This window comes from Lemur catta, chromosome 11, assembly GCF_020740605.2.
Source record: "Lemur catta isolate mLemCat1 chromosome 11, mLemCat1.pri, whole genome shotgun sequence".
In the NCBI taxonomy this organism is placed as follows: domain Eukaryota; kingdom Metazoa; phylum Chordata; class Mammalia; order Primates; family Lemuridae; genus Lemur; species Lemur catta.
In genome coordinates this window covers 72,632,983-72,653,229 of record NC_059138.1, presented here as the reverse complement: position 1 = coordinate 72,653,229, position 20,247 = coordinate 72,632,983, and the positions used below count along the sequence as shown (strand labels likewise).

General features: G+C 44.0%; 1 protein-coding gene across 7 annotated transcripts in view; it reads right to left on the bottom strand.

The window, feature by feature from the left end:
* Nucleotides 1-20,247, bottom strand: part of SNX10 (sorting nexin 10) — a 69,954-nt gene that overhangs the window by 28,325 nt on the left and 21,382 nt on the right. For 2 of the 7 annotated variants that reach the window (XM_045564519.1, XM_045564518.1), the window contains exon 2: nt 6,567-6,739. The exons of 3 other annotated variants lie outside the window; for them this stretch is intronic. The gene's annotated coding sequence lies outside the window, so the exon portion shown is untranslated. Of the gene's footprint in view, nt 1-6,566; nt 6,740-12,417; nt 12,545-20,247 lie in introns of those variants that run through there. 2 more of the 7 variants (XM_045564522.1, XM_045564520.1) reach the window with 2 other exon arrangements.

Genomic DNA, 20,247 nt, shown 5'->3' with positions numbered 1-20,247 from the left:
AATTAAAATTCCCTGTTTCTACCCACACATATGTATTCTTACAACTGAAAGGTGACTATGACCACAGGTTCACTATTTGCCTATATTTTGATATCATATGTGTGAACCCATTTTCTGGATACGTATTCTCACCCACAAATATTTCCAGAGTTTCTACTAATGTCCTGGCATAGTAAGGAACACAAGAAGCCAGAACACAGCTCCAGCCTCTGGTCCCATCTGGAGTCACTGACAAGATGACTTCATAACTAAAAAGTGGAAAGGAAAGGACTGGGCGCCCTGTTAGAAGAATGGAAGAACATACAACACAGATAAACCTGGAGGACGTCATGCTAAGTGAAATAAGCCAGTCCCAAGAAGATGACTACTGTGTGATTCCACTTATTCATGAAGTACCTGGGGTAGTCAAATTCAGAGACAGAAAGAACGGTGGTTGCCAAGGGCTGCAGGGAGAGAGGGAAGGAGGGTTGTTTCATGGGTACAGAGTCTCAGTTGTGCAAGATGAAAAGCATTCTGAAGACTGGATGCAAAGCAATGTGAACGGACTTAACATGACTGAAACAGTACACAGAAATGGCTGAGATGGTAAATTTTAGGTTCTGTGTGTGTTACCCAATTTTTTTTTTTTTTTTGAGACAGAGTCTCGCTCTGTTGCCCAGGCTAGAGTGAATGCCGTGGTGTCAGCCTAGCTCACAGCAACCTCAAACTCCTGTGCTTAAGCAATCCTACTGCCTCAGCCTCCCGAGTAGCTGGGACTACAGGCATGCACCACCATGCCCGGCTAATTTTTTCTATATATATTTTTAGTTGGCCAGATAATTTCTTTCTATTTTTTAGTAGAGACGGGGTCTCACTCTTGCTCAGGCTGGTCTCGAACTCCTGACCTGGAGCGATCCACCCGCCTCGGCCTCCCAGAGTGCTAGGATTACAGGCGTGAGCCACCACGCCCGGCCTTCAATTTTTAAAATTTTTTAAAAGAATGGACTAAGTGAGGGAGGAGGGGTTTACTGAGAAAGTGACACTCCAGCTGAGGCCTAAAAGAATAATGTGGGTTAGCCAGGAAAGTGAAAGGAGAAAAACACTCTAAGCAGAGGGCCTGGCGAGTGCGAAGGGGCAGAGGCCAGGAGGAGCAGCTCAAGAGCCCCGGTAATCCCGGGATCCTTGCACCAGATCCAAGGTCGCCACGGGTTCCACCATCTTGGGATCTGGCATGTTCCCTACACACATCATGTGGCTCCACACAGCCAGACCTCTGTGCAGCTGGCTCCTCTGCCCTCACACCCTCACCCTTTCCAGACTCCAACAAACTCCGACTCCTCTCCACTGTTCTGTGCAGAAAGCCCAAAGCGTGTTGTGCAGTCCCCTGTTAATATTTTTTTTTTTTTTGAGACAGAGTCTCACTCTGTTTCCTGGGCTAGAGTGCAGTGGTGTGAGCTCACAGCAACCTCAAACTCCCGGGCTCAAGCAATCCTGCTGCCTCAGCCTCCTGAGTTTCTGGGACTACAGGTGCACACCAGGACGCCCGGCTAATTTTTCTATTTTTAGTGGAGACAGAGTCTCACTCTTGCTCAAGCTGGTCTCAAACTCCGGAGCTCAAGTGATCCTCCCACCTCAGCTCTGTTAATATTAACCTCACTGGCATCATCTCTGTATACTCTCTGTCTCTCCCATTTGACTGAATTTCTCCAACAAAGCATATCTGTGTTTCCTTGTTTAATCAAAGTTCACAACCATCCTATGAGGGAGAGTTGAGTATCCTCACTTCACAGGTAAGAAAACGGAAGGCCAGAGGGATTCAGCTGTGCAAGGTCACACAAGGGAGTGAGAAAGTGAGAGAGTGCAAGTTCAATTTCAACCCAAGCCAGTCTGCTTCCCAACATTATCATTCCACTGCCTAAGGCTGGCCCTGAGACTGTGATGGGGACAAATGCTTCAGTGTTAGGGTCATAATTCTCCCCAAAAAGCTTGAGATTTTCCCACCCGGGGAAAAGGACTCTGCAGTTCTAATAGGGAGCTGATAATTGGCCACCTTAAGATGCTATAGAGCAAGTCAAACATGAAACAGGGAAACTATGAAAAGTTTAAACCAGTTCCAAAACATCACAATGAACCACCACAGTCAACTTTTAATAGTATAAATCTGAACAGTGAAATTGAGGGGTGAGGGGGGACCAGAGACACTTTCATTTTTTAAACTCTATCCACTTCCATACTGTTTGAATTTTCCCTGTTAACACATATTAATTTTATACTTTTAAAGTAATAATTATTTAAAATAAGTTATATACCATAATGCTATCAGAAGAAATAATGATTCTAACATAAATTATGGAAGATTTTTATTTCATATGAAATAAACAGCAGATTCAAATGTATGAAGAGATACTACCTTCATAAACAAGAGAAAGTGTCAACTGGAACTAGACCATGCCATGGCATTTACTGGTGGAAAGAAGGAAATTAAATGATAGCACAGTTGTAGGGTTTGAGATAAAAGGTCAATCGCTGGGCCGGGCGCGGTGGCTCATACCTGAAATCCCAGCACTATGGGAGGCTGAGGCAGGCGGATCGTTTGAGCTCAGGAGTTCGAGGCCAGCCTGAGCAAGAGTGAGACCCCGTCTCTACTAAAAATAGAAAGAAATGATTTAGACAGCTAAAAATATATATAGAAAAAATTAGCCGGGCATGGTGGCTCATGCCTGTAGTCCCAGCTACTCAGGAGGCTGAGGCAGGAGGATCACCTGAGCCCAGGAGTTTGAGGTTGCTGTGAGCAAGGCTGATGCCACGGCACTCACTCTAGCCCAGGCAACAAAGTGAGACTCAAAAAAATAAAAAAAAAAAGAAAAGGTCAATCACCTATAATCTAGCAAACCAAAGCTGCCCATCAGAAATTGTCCCCTGACAAAACTATGCCCTTTAGGTGGGTTGTACAATTTTAGATCTGTTTAGATTCCCAAATTTCCCAGACTAGCCTGTATGTCTGTCATAATAATGTACATAGAGAATTCTTGTCTCCCTGAAGGATTGTTATGCCAACAAGGATGGAGGTCTACCTCCCAGTGGCTACAGCTAGGCTGTCTCTGGCGTATTTTATCTCCCCTCTACCACTGAGGTACCATATCAACCTGGATGGTCACCATTCTCCTCCCCTCTTACCTTCACTGCAAGAATTATTAAACCATATCAAACATCAGGGATGATTCCTCAAACCTGCTTGCCCAGTTACAGCTGGATACACACAGATGACAGATACGTGCGTTGTCCCCTCCCTGGGACACATGGCAGTTCTGAAGACTCATCTAAGAGACTCAATGTGTCTCTCCACAACTGCACCACTGCCTTGACAGCATGATACACAGATGTACCAAATCCAAGATCTTCAGCAGAAAACTGCCTCCATTTTCTAGCTTGGAATATTTTTTCTACAAAACGCAAAATGTCTGTGAAGCAAAAATAAAATTCTAGAGAGGAGAGGTGGGCAAACCTCTTCTATGAAGGGCTAAATAGTAAATATTTGAGGCTTTGTGGGCCACAGGTTTCTGCAGTACCCACTCAAGTCTGCAGTACCCACTCATAGATGATGCCTAATTGAATGAACATGGCTGGCTTCCAGTAAAACTTGATCTACAAAAACTGGCGGCTGTAGAGTGCAGACCCCTGCTCCAGAGCAAGCAAGTGTTCTGCCTTTGATACTAAACCTTAATAAAACCCTTTCTGAGATCAACAGAAAGAAACATGCTAAGCTTGATCAATAGCCTATGGGCACTCTCCTCTCTGCAAATAAACTACTGACAGAAAGTTTGTGGACTATACACGTGAGCACAGTGAGAAAGTATTACATATGTTTTCAAATGATGAAATAAGTAATAACAAGTACGGTTAACAAAATTCTTTAAAATAAAAAATGGCAAAGGGTTTGTTATCTAAACCACAAGTCCTGTTAATCGTCGCACAGACAGCCAATAACTGAGAGGACAAGGACTGCCAAAGAATAAAGGAAGTTTTAATACGAAGGACATCTTGTGAGGAGAACGAGAGAAGCAGCCTCAAATCCGTCTCCCCCACTAGTGGAGAGTCCAGGCTTTGTAAGGAGGGGCTGTGAGCATTGGGCAGGTAGTAGTGTAATTAACAAGGGGCTACGGGCATTGGGGCAGGTGAGTCTTGGCATCAGGAAGTCTGCCCAAGAGCCTTCACAATCTCAGCTCCTCATCTTGCAGAAATCCCCTCATTTCTGGGAAATAACTGAGAAGGGTCAAGAGTTGACCTACTGGCCTGAGAATCTAAACCAGGACAGGGAAAGGATTATAAAAAACACATAAGGGCCGTTGAAATTTGTTCATAGAGCCAGTTACAGCCTTTTCTAAATCTTTAGATGAGATGTTCTGTTGGCCTATAAAAGACATAAAAGATTTCAGGAGTTTTGCAGGGCTTTGCCTTGAAGGAATATGTGAACATGTTAGTTCACATATCAAAAGCTGCCTTGCCTCAGGAGGGCATCTCACTGGTCAGGAGCGTTTGCATGGTGACGCTGTCTCAGACCTGAAGGCTGCTTGCGCCTGCCACCTCTGTAGGACAAGGATCAGTGGGTGGTCACAGGTTGAGAACTGATCAAAGAATGCCCAACCATCCGACAGACACCTGCAGCTAGAGACAACTGGCCTAAGGGGCAGTTCCTGCTTCACTCCTGACTACTTGTCTCAATCAACAAAAAACTAGATAAAGAAACAAAGAGCCACTATATTTCTGTTTAGCCTTTCCGCTAAGGTATAATTTTATCTTAGGACTTAGAAGTTTATCTTAAAAAGATTTTGTAACCGTTTGCTCACATAGATAGAGTTAATTAAGGGAGCTCCAGAAGCTTTGGGGGAGACTTTAAACCTAAACGAACTACCTGTTATTATGCAAATCTGTTACTACTGGCAACTGATTTCTGCACCAATAAATACTGATGTGGGACTTCGCTCAGGGCCTCACAGCTCATGGGAATGCTGGAGGACTCCCTGGCTCCCCCATCTTTTAAAACTATACTTTCATCTCTGTGTCTTCTTTTATTTCTATATTCTCTATTTTCTATTTCTATTATTTCCATATTCCTTGCGACGACCCCTGCCAAAAGGACCTGATTTTGCTGGGAGTGTAGCTAACTCCCTGCAATGTTCCCCAATTCATGAATCACTAATAAAAGCTAGTGAGATTTTTAAACTAAATTTGTTGTAACTTGTGTCTTTTGACAAGATCAAACTCAACAACAAAAAAACAAATAATCTGATTAAAAAATGGACAAAGGACTTGACAGACATTTCTCCAAAGATGTTATATAAATGGTCAGTAAGCATATGAAAACACACTCGACATCACTAATCATTACGGAAATGTAAATCAAAACCACAATGAGAAACCACCTCAAACCCATTAGGATAGCTACTTAAAAAAAAAGTATTGGTGAGGATATGGAGAAATTGGAACCTTTGTGCTAGTGGGAATGCAAAATAGTGAAAAAGACCATCTCTCCTCTGATTAAAAAAAAAAATAGGCAAAAGACCAACCAAAATAAAATGGTACATGTGTTGTAGAAAACAGTATAGAAGTTCCTCAAAAAATTAAAAACAGTATTGTTAAAAATTAAAAACAGTATTGTTAAGTGATTTTTTTAAAGTATGTATTTACTTATTACTTATTTAAGAACTGGAGCCCATACATGACAAAGTTAACAGTGGTCATTTCTGAGTGGTAGGATTATGACTGATTTTTACTTCCTTCTTTTCTGCATTTTTTCAAAAAGATTATGATGCAATTGTTACTTTTAAACTAAAAAAAAAAAAGGAAATATTTTTAAAAAGAAAGTAAAACCTAAAGTGCTCAAGTACTTTTTACTATTCTTCTCCCAAAAAAACAAACAGCTAAGTTAATTTCGCTCTTGCTGTGTTTCATTTCCTCCCACAATGTTCAGCTATTTTTCTATTTAAATTTTAAAAATCACTGGCTTCTTACTTTCAGCTCTCAAGGAGAGTCCATCAGTGAGCTTATTTCAAATTCAAGATTTAGTTTAGTGCTAGGTTTTCTCGTACCTGCTCTCAATGTTACCTATGCCCTTTGCACGGCAGTGGGCACGGCTGTGGCGGTGCCAGAGCCCTCCCAGATCTCCCCTGTGGCAGCTCTATAGGTAACCTATTTTTGTAACCCTCCCCAGACACAGGTGACTAGATCAAGGACGGGCGTCAAACTCCAGGGAAGCCAATCCACAGGGTTGCAGGTGCCTAAGTCACGGGCTGGCACGAAAAGAAGAAGGGCTGGGCAATGGCTCCCTCCTAGTATTTGAACTAAAAAAACACTGTGAGACTCAGCAGTCCTTTGGGAACTGAGGCTGGAAAGTGATGAAAGAGAAATTGGAGAGATAATGATGTCACAGCTGGAGTTCTGAGGGACCAGAGGTTATACATGATGCAGATAAAAGATATTAAAGACCAATGAAACTGGCCACCAGAAAAGCCGAATAATAGGAGTCAGCTGCAGTTGCTAAAATCCACAGGGCTGCTTGGGGCCAGCCCAGCACCCAAAGCTCTTACTTTACCAGTGGCTTCTGTGTCCAGCATCTCCTGGGCTCTGATGCACAGTGGTCCTTGAGGGAAGCCCCAATTTGTGCAATCGAAAAAATTGACTGTTGTCGAAACCACAAGGGGGTTTCAGTCTAGGTCCAGTTGCTCCTCGCACGAAGATCCAATTAATGAGACAATGAGGACTGCCAAAGAAGAAAGGAATTTTTTTTTTTTTTTTTGAGACATTGTCTCATTCTGTTGCCTGGGCCAGAGTGCCATGGCATCAGCCTAGCTCACAGCAACCTCAAACTCCTGGGCTCAAGGAATCCTCCTGCCTCAGCCTCCCGAGTAGCTGGGACGACAGGCGTGTACCACCAAGCCTGTCTAATTTTTCTATTTCTTATAGACACGGGTCTTGCTATGTTGCTGAAGCTGGTCTTAAACTCCTGGCCTCAAGCAATCCTCCCTCCTCGGCCTCCCAGAGTGCCAGGATTATAGGCGAGAGCCACCTCGACTGCCAGAAAGGAATTTTTAATACGACAGACAACAGATGTCTTGTCATCTTGTTGGAGAGAATGGGAAAGCTGCCTCAAATCGAGAGATCTTGGGCTTTTAAAGGAGCAGCCATGTGCCTTGAGGCAGGTTGTGGGGGATGGTGAACCTTGGTTTCAGGACATCTGCCCTGGGGCCTTCAGAATCTCAGCTCTTTTATCTTGCAGAAAATCCACCACTTCTGGGAAACAACTCGAAAGGTCAAGAAGTTAGTTAAAGGAAAGGATTATTAAAAAATAGATACGGGTCATTGAAATTGTTCATAAAGCAGTTGCACAGCGAAAAAGGAAAAGGAAGTAGAGCTGCACTGAAACACGCAAGCTGGGCTGAAGCTGGGCAGCCATGCGCGTTCGGGGAAGGTCTGCAGCACGGGCAGAATCATCTCCAAACCAGACCCACATTGTCTCCCTCAGCCCCAGCTTAGAACTAAAAAAAGACAAACTAAGATGGGAAAACAAGCAGAACTCCGAAATTCAGCTAAAGTTAGAAACACAAATAAAATCGAAGTTTTTCCACCGTTTATCACAAAAGAAAAGAATAAAGAGGATACAGCATTTTGTTTTTAAGGTTTATTAGCAGTGTAAAAAATATTGGTTCATAGGACATCAATCCATGAAGCTACTAACTTGCTAATCTCTATAACATATGAGTTCCAGTTATGGTCATAAACATGATGGTAGGCCAAATTTAGGGTTTAAAATCCAGGAATAACAAAAAAAAAGTATAGAATTTTAACCTCACAATTATTTTGGTGTCAGGACTAAACTCTGATCTTTTTCTTTTGCCCAAATTCCATTCTAAGGGGGCCTGGTGAGTCACGCCTACAAGATAAAATCTCACTAAACAGGCCGGGCGGTGGCTCAGGCCTGTAATCCTAGCACTCTGGGAGGCCGAGGCAGGTGGATCGCTCGAGGTCAGGAGTTCGAGATCAGCCTCAGCAAGAGCGAGACCCCGTCTCCACTAAAAATAGAAAGAAATTATATGGCTAATTATATGGCTATAAAAATCTGTATAGAAAAAAATTAGCCGGGCATAGTGGCACGTGCCTGTAGTCCCAGCTACTCGGGAGGCTGAGGCAGTAGGATCGCTTAAGCCCAGGAGTTTGAGGTTGCTGTGAGCTAGGCTGACGCCAGGGCACTCACTCTGGCCCGGGCAACAAAGTGAGACTCTGTCTCAAAAAAAAAAAAAAAAAAAAAAAAATCTCACTAAACAGGTTTTGTTAACCCAATATAATGTGGTTTACTTCCCAACCTGATTCCAGTGTAGCATCACATGAAAGATAGAAGACCCTTATCTTAACTCCTTTCTGCTGACTCTTGCTCTTTTAGACAAAGCGTAACTTTTCCAGCCAATTGTCAGCTAAAGAATCCCTAAACCCACCTATGACCTGTAAGCCCCCAATTTGAGATGTCCCACCTTTTCCAGCCAAACCAAAGTATGCCTTCCATGTATTGATTTATGACTTTACCTGTAATTCCTGTATCCCTGAAATGTAGAAAACCAAACTGTAACCCAACCACAGCAAGTCCACTTGTTCTAGGCTTCTTGGGTGTGGCTCCAGGCCATGGTCCTCAAATTTAGCGCAGAATAAATCTCTTTAAATTACTTTACAGAGTTTGGCTTCTTTTCCATTGACAGGTGTCATTTAGGAAAAGTGCTACCTTAGACTTGCGGATGCTCGGGACATACCTGCATGTGCATGTCAGGCCTGACTTCCAACTCCCCTCATGCTCACACTAGGGAGAGCCACTACCGTTACTGGAATAAACAGAATCAAAGGAAAGAAGCCACAAAAAGCAGATACAGGGGAGGGGAACTGACCACTGGAGCAGGCACATGAGTAATAGGACTTCCTAACTTGTATTGTGACATCCTCTCTCCTCAAAAACCGCCCTGACCTCCCAAATCGAATCCAAAAGTATTTTTCCCACTGCTAACTTCTCTTTTTATGCTACCAAAGTTCTCTTAATTAGTGACCAGTTTGGGCTAATAATCTTCCTCTTCTGGAACAGTAGATAAAGCTCAGAAATTGGAGAGGGGGTATTAGTAATTGAAATATTAGAGTGAGTTAGTCCAATCAGATTACCTTCCTACTAACTGAGCGCTATCTTTAGCTACTTACTCCTCAGCACCTCCCCACCTCTCACGCAACCACTGCACAGGACTTTGATCAGGATGGAAAAGAGGGAACCATTTGTAGCTGGGTGCATGGAGTTCTTTGCAGGCTGGTGTATCCCTCAGTGCCCTGCCCCAGGATGGTAAAAGACCTGAAAACACAGTCTCCTGAAGAACAGCAGAAAGTGCCCTGCCCTCTGTCCTGCCAACAACTGAGGAGGTCTTTTTTCAATTCTACTCATTCAACCTCTTCACCTGGTAAAAAGACTTTGCAGAAGTACTATCACAACTTCCCATCAAAGTACTACCTGAATGATAGCATTAAAAGAATGAAATACCTAGGATTACATTTAACAGAAGCAGCACAAACTATATTACTCTGAAAACTAGAAAATGTTGTTGAAAGAAATTAAAGGAATCTAAATAAATGGAAAAACATCACATGTTCATGGATTGGAAGACCTAACATTGTTAAAATGGCAATACTGCCCAAACTGACCTATAGATTTGATGCTATTGCTATCAGAATCCCAGCTGACTTCTTTGTACAAATTGACAAGCCAATTTTAAGATTCATAGGAATTTCAAGAGAACCAAAATAGCCAAACAATCCTAAAAAAGGAGAACAAAGTAGCAGGACTAGGACTCCCACATCCCAATTTCAAAACTTACTAAAAGCTGCAGTACTCAATGCAGTGTGGTATTGGCACAAGGATAAAGAAATAGATCAATGGAATAGAATTGAGAGTCCAGAAACAAACCCACACCAACTGATTGTCAACTGATTTTCAACAAGGGTGCCAAAACCACTCAATGGAGAAAGAATAGTCTTTTCAACAAATGGGACTGGGACAAGTGGATGCCACATGCAAAACAATGAAGCTGGACTCCTATGTTACATCATTTACCAGGATTTGTTTGTTTGTTTGTTTTTTGGTTTGGGGGGATGTTTTGTTTTGTTTTGTTTTTGAGACAAGGTCTTGCTGTGTTACCCCAGCTAGAGTGCAGTGGTGTCATCGTAGCTCACTGCAACCTCAAACTCCTGGACCCAAGTGATTCTCCTGCCTCAGCCTCCTGAGTAGCAGGGAATACAGGCAATACAGGCGCACACCACCACACCCAGCTAATTTTTCTATTTTTTGTAGAGATGAGGTCTCACTCTTGCTCAGGCTGGTCTCAAACTCCTGACCTCAAGCGATCCTCCCTCCACAGCCTGCCAGAGTGCTAGGATTACAGGCGTGAGCTGCAGTGCCTGGCCAAGCCCAGGAGTTTGATGTTGCAGTGAGCTATGATAATGCCACTTACACTCTAGCTGGGGTGACAGAGTGAGACTCTGTCGGAAGGAAGGAAGGAAGGAAGGAAGGAAGGAAGGAAGGAAGGAAGGAAGGAAGGAAGGAAAAAGAAAGAAAGAGAGAGAGAAAGAAAGAAAGAAAGAGAGAAAGAAGAATCAAAAAGTCAAATAATAACGAATGTTGGCAAGAATATAGAGAAATCAGAACCTTCATCCATTACCGGTAGAAATGTAAAATGGTGCGGCCACTTTGAAAAACAATCTGGCAGTTTCTCAAATGATTCAACATAAAGTTACCATTTGACTTAGCAACCCCTAGGTATACGTCCAAGAGAAATGAAAACTTGACCACATAAATATTCACAGCAGCATAATTAATAACAGCCAAAAAGCAGAATCAACCCAAATGTCTATCAACAGACAAACAAAATGTGGTATATACAATGGAATATTATGCAAAAATACAAAGGTGAAAGGGATGACCTTGCAAAACTAACAGGAAAATACCTAATCCCACATAGGAAAATACCTAATCCTACAATTTCCCCAGTAACAGTTAAAGATCCATCCTATGAGCTCTCTCGCTAATAGTCACCCTGCAGGAGTTCTGTTTTGCACAACTTCTGGAAAAGCTTAATGGACAGAAAAGAGATGTAAATCTTTCTCTTTCAAAATTGTTTTTTTGAGAATCTGCTTTTACAGAGTTCCTGAGTAAACAGCAGAAGAACGAGCTACAGCCTCAAACATATCTTGAGGACAGAGTCACATCTCCTGTGATAATCCCCTCTCCAAGAAAAGGCAGGAAACCAACAAGACATCCTTGCAGTTTTTGCCCTGCTGCCAAGAATGAAGAAAGGAGTGGAAGCAGATGCAGCGATTTCTCGACTATACCCTGGCCTTTTTACAACCCCCTTTAAAAGGCCCTGATAGTTGCTTTTTGGGGCCAGCACATTCTTCCTCTTTCCACCTCCCTGCTGGTCCTTTTCCCTTCCCCTGGGGAAAATTAAACCTTTCCTTTCTATCCTAATCTCTGTCTGGAGAAATCTTTCCCAAAACCCACGTGCACCGGGATTTCTGCCCTAACATTTGGTGGAAATGTCCCCCCACGGGGACTAAAACTAAATGATTTCTAATCTCTGTGTGAGAAATCTTTCTCCACCCGCACCGTGAGCACCTACTGGCCTTTCCACCCTAACAGAGGAATGAAGTTCTGATACATGTTACTACTTGGATGAACCTTGAAAACATCACACTGAGCGAAAGAAGCCTGTTACTTAAGTCCACGTATTATACAGCTCCATTCACATGAAAGTTGAAAACAGAGACAACTACAGAGACAGAATGCAAATTACTGTTGCCTGGGACTGGGCGGCGGGGGGAGGGGACAAACTTAGAGGAACGAAAATATTCTAAAATTGCCTGTGGTGATAGTTGCACACTTCTGTGAATATACTAAAAACCATTGAATTGTATGTACAGTCCAAATGGGTGAATTGCATGGTATTTGGCTCATGTCACACTAAAGCTGTTTTTAAAAAGTGCCACCTGAAACTCTGGGCCTACCCCATTTCACACGTGGCCCTCGGGTCCAGAATTCCCACATCCTCAAGCCACAACCGCCCAAGCTGAACGGCCTCCAGGCAGCACCCATCCTCTGGGGTTCTCCCATCCCTACCTGGGTCCCACCCCAGCCTGTATCTGGGCTCTCCTCTTCTAATCCTTTCCACTATGCCTCAGAACTCATCCTAAAACCAGGAAATGCCCACGTTCACCCCCATCTCAGCGCTTTATCTTAGCTGGGCCCCAGCTTCTCCCCTTCCCTGTAACCCTCCCAAGTGCAAGCTGCACAGGTCCTCATGCACTCCCGCATCTCAAGACCCGAGAAAACCAAATCCCCCTGCGACTATATCTCCAGGCACTAACCTCTCCAGAAGTACCTGGAACCTAGGAGTGTGACCAGCTCCCTCCTCCTCACTTCCCAGCAGGACTGGCTGCTCTCCAGGTTCCGGCTCCTCTGTCCTTTGTTTTAACCGACCCCTTCACACCGTCTTTCCCACTTTTCCTTGATCTCCTGCAAGGAGGACCTTATTTGTGAACAATGACCTAACATTCCCGCTGGCCTTGGCCTAGCTCCTCACCTGTCACCTAGCCTTTTGTTCCCAACCCCCATGGGGCCACAACCCTGGCCAGGAACTACTGTTCTCTCAAATGTAAAGCTAGAAGTCCCCTCTGACTCAGGGCCCACCCGGCCTTATCTCACTTCCTCATTCTCACACAATCTGCTCTTCCACTTGAATGAAACCACCAGAACTCTGACCTGCCCTTTCTATTCTCCTTCTACCATTACAAAGGCCCTCCTTCAGCACCCTGAGTCTCCTGCCCCTTTGACACACCAGCAGCTTGTACCTGACAACCCCCAGACGTGGATTGACCTAACCTTTGTATCCTCTATTTTCTATCCCACGCCACCCACCACGGAAGAAAAATCCCACCGTTTCTGTGACCAGCTCCATGCCCAGGCTGCAGGTTCCAGCCTCAGTGGGGCTCTCCAGGGCTCAGGAATCCTTCCACTCATGCCAGCAGCTTTGGACCTTACCCCTCGCCTCCAGCCTCCCGCCTCCTCCCCCTCCATTCCCCCTCGCCAGAAATTCCCAGGTCCCCCCAGCTGACAACCATACCTCCCACTTCTTCAAAACAGTAAGAAACCATGTTACATTCTCCACCTTGGCTCTCTGCCTCCTTGAAATCTACCCATATGTTCACCCACTTCCCCTCAGTCTCAGTGAGAAGCACCAAACTATCCAATCTTCAGGGTCTTGTCCCCCACCTCTTCTAAAACCTTGAGCCATCAATTATCCCAGCGCTCAGTAACTCCAACTCCAAGAGCTTTTCTCCTGGACTCTTAGCATCTAGGCCCTTCCTCCTTCCCCAACAAACAAGCTCAGGCTCCTCTCATCTCAACAGAGATGGGCAGCCCTGGCTAACTCATTCAACCAGTATTTCCTGGGTACCTATTAATACCAGACACTGTAGACATCAGAGATGACCAGGGCCCTAACTTCACTTGCAACACAATGGGAGGAGACAAAGTAAACATGTAAACAAATAAACGAACAAGATCATGAATACACTTAAGGAAGAAAACAAAATAGGGTGATGTGACTCAGAGTGACCATGGGGACTTGGTGGGGACTAATTTACATCTGGGTGGTCAGGGAGGGCTTCTCAGAGGAGGTGACATTGACCTGAAGCCTGAAAGGCAAGAGGGAGCCAGTGACAAGGCAGTCTGGGGAAAGGACACTCAAGGAAGAGGGAGCAGCCAATGCCAAAGCCCAAAGGCAGAAGGAGCTTGGCCTGTCTGGAGGACAGAAGGAAGCCCGCGTGGCAGGAGTGTGGGGGATGAGGGGAAGAGCTCAGAGAGGGAGCAGGGCCTGGTCAGGGTGGTCCTACAGACCACAGTGAGGAATCTGGAAGCCACTGGAGCATTTTCAGCAGGTGCGTCACCTAACCCGACTTATGATTTAGAAGGATCCCCCTGGCTGCTGGGGGGAGAACAGGCTGTAGGGAGGCAGGGCAGAAGCAGTGAGCGCTGTACGGTGGCTAACAGTGTGGGCCAGAGGTGAGGGTGGCTCAGACAGAGGAGCAACAGCGGGGGTGTATATGAGGGGAAGTGAGTGTTGGTGTGTTTCCTTGTTTGTGCTCATTCAGTGGAGGGGACAAAAATGAATATGGGCGGCTGCCAGGAGAGAGGGACCACAGCATCTCTTCAAGGATCCTGTGAGCTACGCCGCAGGGAAGGAGACAGGCACTCAATGCAGCTAGGGGCCTGCAGCTGACGCGGTGAGGCCCAGAGTCGGGGAGAAGGCATCCTCCTCACTTCTGCACTACCTCCCCACGGATGGCCTTGAAGTGCACAGACAGCAGCATGTCCTTGGTGGGGGACAGGTGCAGTTTCAGTGGTGAGGCACCACATGTGGTTCCCAGCAGAAGCCACAGACTCATTGTCACCTTCCACTTTGATCAGGGCAGTTCCCCAACAGGCCACTGGCAGCCCTCTGCTCTCGCACTCTACACTCACTCTCTGTTTTGGCTACCACTCCCGTATCACGTACAAAGGCGTCCAGAATCAGAATTGCTTTTGAAGCTAGACTAGTGGACGTCTCCATCCAGACATCCTACAGATAACTCAAACTTACTGTGTCCAACCAGGCTGGTTGCCACATGATAATTTTTCCCTGCCCTTCGGCAGCCTAGCCAATTCTACCATCTCCTGTGTCGCCCATTTTAATCAATAATGTCAGCATCCACACAGTGACTCAAGTGAGAATCCTAGAAACTATCTTTGATTGCTTCCTTTCCCAATCCAATCGGTCAGCAAACCCGACAATCCTCTCTCTAAATGCCTCCTAAGTCCATTCCCGTCTCTCAGATTCCAACATCACTGGCATAGGCCCAGCTGTCATCAGTTCTCTTCTGGACTCTAGCTGGAGTAATGGCAGATTCCATGGGTAGGGTCCAACATACACAAGAGCTCCGTAAATGATTTTTGAATAAACGAGAAAAAGAATTGCATGAATGAATAAAATGAGTGAGCAAATGAGTGAGGATATCAATGAATAAATAAACAAAAGAAAAAAATGCATGTTGTACAGAGACAAAGAAAGCTAAGGCATATACAGCCTAATGGAGAAGACGGAACCAAGCAGGTACAAGGCATCAGGCGATAAAGCATGTGTTACATGAGGAGGAGGAGGACAGAAACTAACACCTGCTGAGTGTCTTCCAGCTGGCAAGTACTAAACCAGGTACTTCACACAGTCTCCCACGCAGCTCACCCAGCAGCCACATGATATATTGCACTTTAGATGGGGACACTGATATTCAAAGAAGTTGGATAACTGCCCAGGTCATCCAACACACAACCCATGCTGGTTAGCGGACATAGGCTTACTGGAAAGGTCACATTTCAAAAGATAATTAACACACGGAGAGTGCTTCTGATGGACAGTCACTGTTTGTTCTAAGCACGCTATATATGTGCTTATAAAAATGGTAGGTACTAACATTATTCCCCTTTCACAGTTAAGAAAACAGAGGCACAAAGAATTAAAGGTAGAACTACCATTTGATCCAACAATCCCACTACTGGGCATCTACCCAAAGGAAAAAAAGACATTCTATAATAAAAACATCTGCACTCGAATGTTTATAGCAGCACAATTCACAATTCACAATTGCAAAGATGTAGAAACAACCAAGTGCCCATCAATACATAAGTGGATTATTAATAACAAAATGTGGTATATGTATACCATGGACTACTACTCAGCCACAAAAATAAATGATGAACTACTTCTTGTATTATCCTGGATGGAACGGGAGCCCATTCTTCTAAGTAAAGTATCACAAGAAGAGAAAAAATAGCACCACATGTACTCATCATTAAATAGGTACTAACTGATCAACATTTATGTGCACATATGGAAGTAACATTCATCGGGTGTTGGGCAGGTGGGAGGGGGGAAAGAGAGTATGGGCAAATTCACACCCATCAGGTGCAGTGCATGACATCTGGGGGTTGGGCACGCTTGTAGCTCTGACTCGGGCAGTGCAACGGCAATATAGGTAACCAAAGCATTTGTACCCCTGTAATACTCTGAAATAAAAAAGAAATTAATTTAATTTAACTTAAATTAAAATATGCCAACTGAAAAAAAAAGAAAAGAAAACAGAAGCATATTAAAGTTAATGGTAATTTGTCAAAGGTCGTATTGCTACTAAGCAACAGAATTGGAACTTGAACCCAGGCAGTCTTGCTCTGGTGTCCTTGTTGGCCATCCCTGTAACCTTATGTTTTATTGCCTTATTGAAGGAGGTCCGATGGGAGAGGGGCATTCCAGGTGCAAAGTACAATATAACTTCATGCAGGGAGGCAAGAAGGTGAAAGTCATGTTTGTGGACAGGAGGTGAAGGTGATTCATTGTGCCTGGATCAAGGGGATGGTGGAAAAGGAGACTCCAAAGAAATGAGGGGATCAGACACAAGGCCTCCTGCCCCCTGGTCCAGGGCCATATGCCTGTCTTTTTCTGTTGTTGGATACAGGATCTTGCTCTGTCATCCAGGCTGGAGTATGGTGGTGCAATCACACCTCACTGCAGTCTCAAACTCCTCGGCTCAAGGAATCCTCCAGTCTCAGCCTCCCAAGTAGCTAAGACTACAGGTACATACCACTACACCTGGTTAATTTTTTATATTATTATTTTTGTAGAGATAGGGTCTCACTATATTACCCAGGCTGGTCTTGAACTCCTGGCCTCAAGCAATCTCCCACCTTGGCCTCTCAGAGTGCTGGGACTACAGGTGTGAGCCACCACACCTGGGCCCACATGCCTGTCTTGTTTGATATTTAAAGTGCCTCCCTCTTTCACAAGGTAGTGAACACTTAGAGGAGAGTGTTCAGTCTCTTTTCTTAACCAAAGTATCTAGTTCTCTCATATTTGAAAGTGGAAAAGCTAAAAAGCAAAGGAATAACTGATGTGTCCAAGGTCTTACCATCAACTGAATGGCACAACTGCCCACAGTCCACAGAGATAAGTATCAGCACCCTGACCCCTTGGCATTTGTTTTTCTTTTTTTTTCTTTTTTTTTCCAGCTTTGATGGGCCTGAAACCCGTGGCACTTATTTTTAATACAGTTTTAGTTTTAAAAGACTACTTATAACATATTTTCTCAAATCTCTAACTTTGTGTCACAGTACTTCAAATGTGAGCCAATTAAATTGTCATTTGTATGCCCCACTACTATGAAGCCACATACAAGTCCATCAAATATAACTATATTCAGCAAACTTTAGTACAAAAAAAAAATTAAAAGGCTGATCCTGAAAACTAAACTTTAACTTTAATATTGCTTTGGGAAAGGCAAAAGAGAACAGGCCTGCCCAGTAATCTAAACAAGCCTTTGGGTCATTTTGAACCTACTAAGATCCTAATCTTATCGGTTACAGGAAAAAGTCATGGTGGAGTCTGTGCAAGTGCTATTCTAGTTCCTTACTTCATGGGAATCTGGGGTGGGAGGGAATTATCACGGCTTCAAAGCCTCTCTGCTTGATTAAAGCCATCCTCTGAGACCAGCGTCCCCATGGGCATTCCCACCGCATCAAGAAGCAGAAGACACTTAAGTGCTGAGTGAAAGAGTCATAGACATGTTCTCTGATCTCTGAAAGTAAATATTCTAAAGCAAGATCATTCTTTTTACATATTTTTAAATTTGAATTAATTTTAAAATAATATAATTCAGGAAGTTTGAAAAACAGGAAAGTAAAAATGTCGCCAATGACAAGGGTCACCACATAGACTGGGTTGCTCAGGGCAGTCCTGGTTCTCACCTGCCACCGTGCAACAGCACTCCCCTTCCCCTCACAGACACTTGAAGGGTGCTCAAAAGTGTCATGATTCAGACCACAAATTATTTCTGGTTACCCTACCCAAAGATCATCACCATAAGCAATCATTATCACAATTTTGGTTTATTTCCTCATAGTCTTTTTCTCAACATGCATATGTTCTATCCTTACAATTGTGTTTTTACAAGCCCCCATTTTATTTTCTTCAATTCTCATTACAACAAAAATATCATTCCATGTTTCTAGATAATCAGTTATCTCAGTTAGCTCACTGTCCCTCACACATGCCAAGTTCATTCTCATCCCAGGGCCTCTGCACTTACTATTCCCTCTTTTTGGAAGGTTTTTCCCTAGATTTTTTTCTGGCTGTGTCCTCAGCTCATATGTCTTCAAAGTTATCTTTGCTGCAGTACCTTAACCAAAGTTTTCTCCCCTAAGTCACTCTCTTTCGGATCACACTGTTTTATTTTACTGATAGCACTTAACACGATCTGAATCTATGTTATTTATCTGTTTTTATGTATTTTTCCTGTACTGTGAGCTCCAAGAGGGCAGAGACTCTGGCTTGTTCACTGTGGCACTCAAGTGCCCAGCACATAATCGTACATGGGCAACAAGTACCTGCAGACGGATGAGCCAACACTGGACAAGAGAGTCCCTATGAGAACAGATCCTTATTCCATCCTCAAAGTATCATAAAACCTTTTCGTTTATTCTGCAAAATGACCAATTAGTACTATTAAGTGTAAATAATAAAATAAAATGTTCATCTGAGTACACATCGTCAACACCAATAAGCAATATCATCTGGATTCAAGGAATTGAATTTTTGCTTTTTAAGACCCCCAAAAACATAAAGGAAAAAACCTTTAGCAGTCTGAGGTAGATGATAGAGGTTCCTAAATGGTACTTAGGTCCATGATCAAATTTCTAAAGGTCCACAGCAAAATGGGAATAAGAAAAATGATGCTTTGAACTTTTTTATAAAGCGAAAAGCTGTCAATTTTAAAGACCCCCCTTTATTCTGAGATTATGTCTTTCCTATTTGGGGGATGCCAAAATATTCTTTCTTTTATAAAATGACAAGGAGTGCATCTGATAGGTTTGGATGGTATTTACGACCTTTACATAAAAACCAAAAAGTTACCAATCCTGTGCAAGAGTTTCAACCTTCTTTTTTAAATTTAGGCAATCCAAGATTTCCACAAATCTGGGTACCACTCATCTCGGCATTCCCCAAAACCCTTCTCAAGTGTGCACTGTGAAAGGGTTTTCCTGGACCCTAGTGGTACCAACTCCAATCTGGTAGGACTGGCTGCCTGCCTGGAGTGCTAAGAAAGATCCTGAGGGCCTGTCTGGCTCACTAGAAAAGGGATCAATCATTTAGTGATGTCTGCCATGGTGGGGAGGATGGTTGGGACCTGGGGAATGAAGGCAAGGGAGATTGGCACGAGCAACGCATCTCACGAAGGGTAACCCTTGCCCCTGGCCTAAAACATGTCAGAGCCCAATAACCATTTGGTAAAATATAACCGAAAAAAAATAGCGATGTGTTCAGTCTTTTAAGGAGAAGACAATGAAGTCATGTGGTCAGCAGGGCTCACTCCCTCCCTCCTGGTACATGATTCATTTCCAGCCTCAATAAAACCTCAGAATGCTGTCAATGCTAAATTCATTACGTGGAGGGTCTGCAGTACACCCGGAAAGGAACTCATGGCCATGGTAGGATGGCCAGGAAAGGGCTCAGTGGGAAAGAGTCACAAAACTGGCAAAATTAAACAAAGCCAGCAGGAATCTTCAATGAAAGCCGATCTTGTGATCTTGTCAGCAATCCAAAGTCCAAAGATTAACAAAATACCAAGAAGGAAAACAAATGCCCTCGGGGAGGGGGAAAGAAAACCAGGAGCAGACTTGACATATTGGAGTTCTCTGTTCATCTGGATTGAAGCAAGATTCAAGGTTTAAATTCGTAAGTTCGAAAAGGATGAGAAAGTTGGGGATCATCATCCCCATGCAGTAATTCTGCCTAGGAACGGGGCTCTGAGCTCCATGCCGCTCTGCCTGCCTCACAGAAACAGAAAACGGACACAGAGGTGTGATTCCACAGGGGACGGGCCACCGTTCAGGCTTCCGCCATTATTCAGATGTGAGCATCCTGACCCTGAAGTCTAGAGCTCACACACCCTTCGACTCAGCATCCCTACTTCTAGGAAGGTATCCTGCAGAAAGACTCGCACCCTGAGGCAAAGCCACCAGTGCAAGGCTGCTCACGGAGCCAAGTTTATAACTGGACAGGCTGAGGCCACTCAAATGCCCATTAGTAAGGAAATGATTAAATAAACTATGAC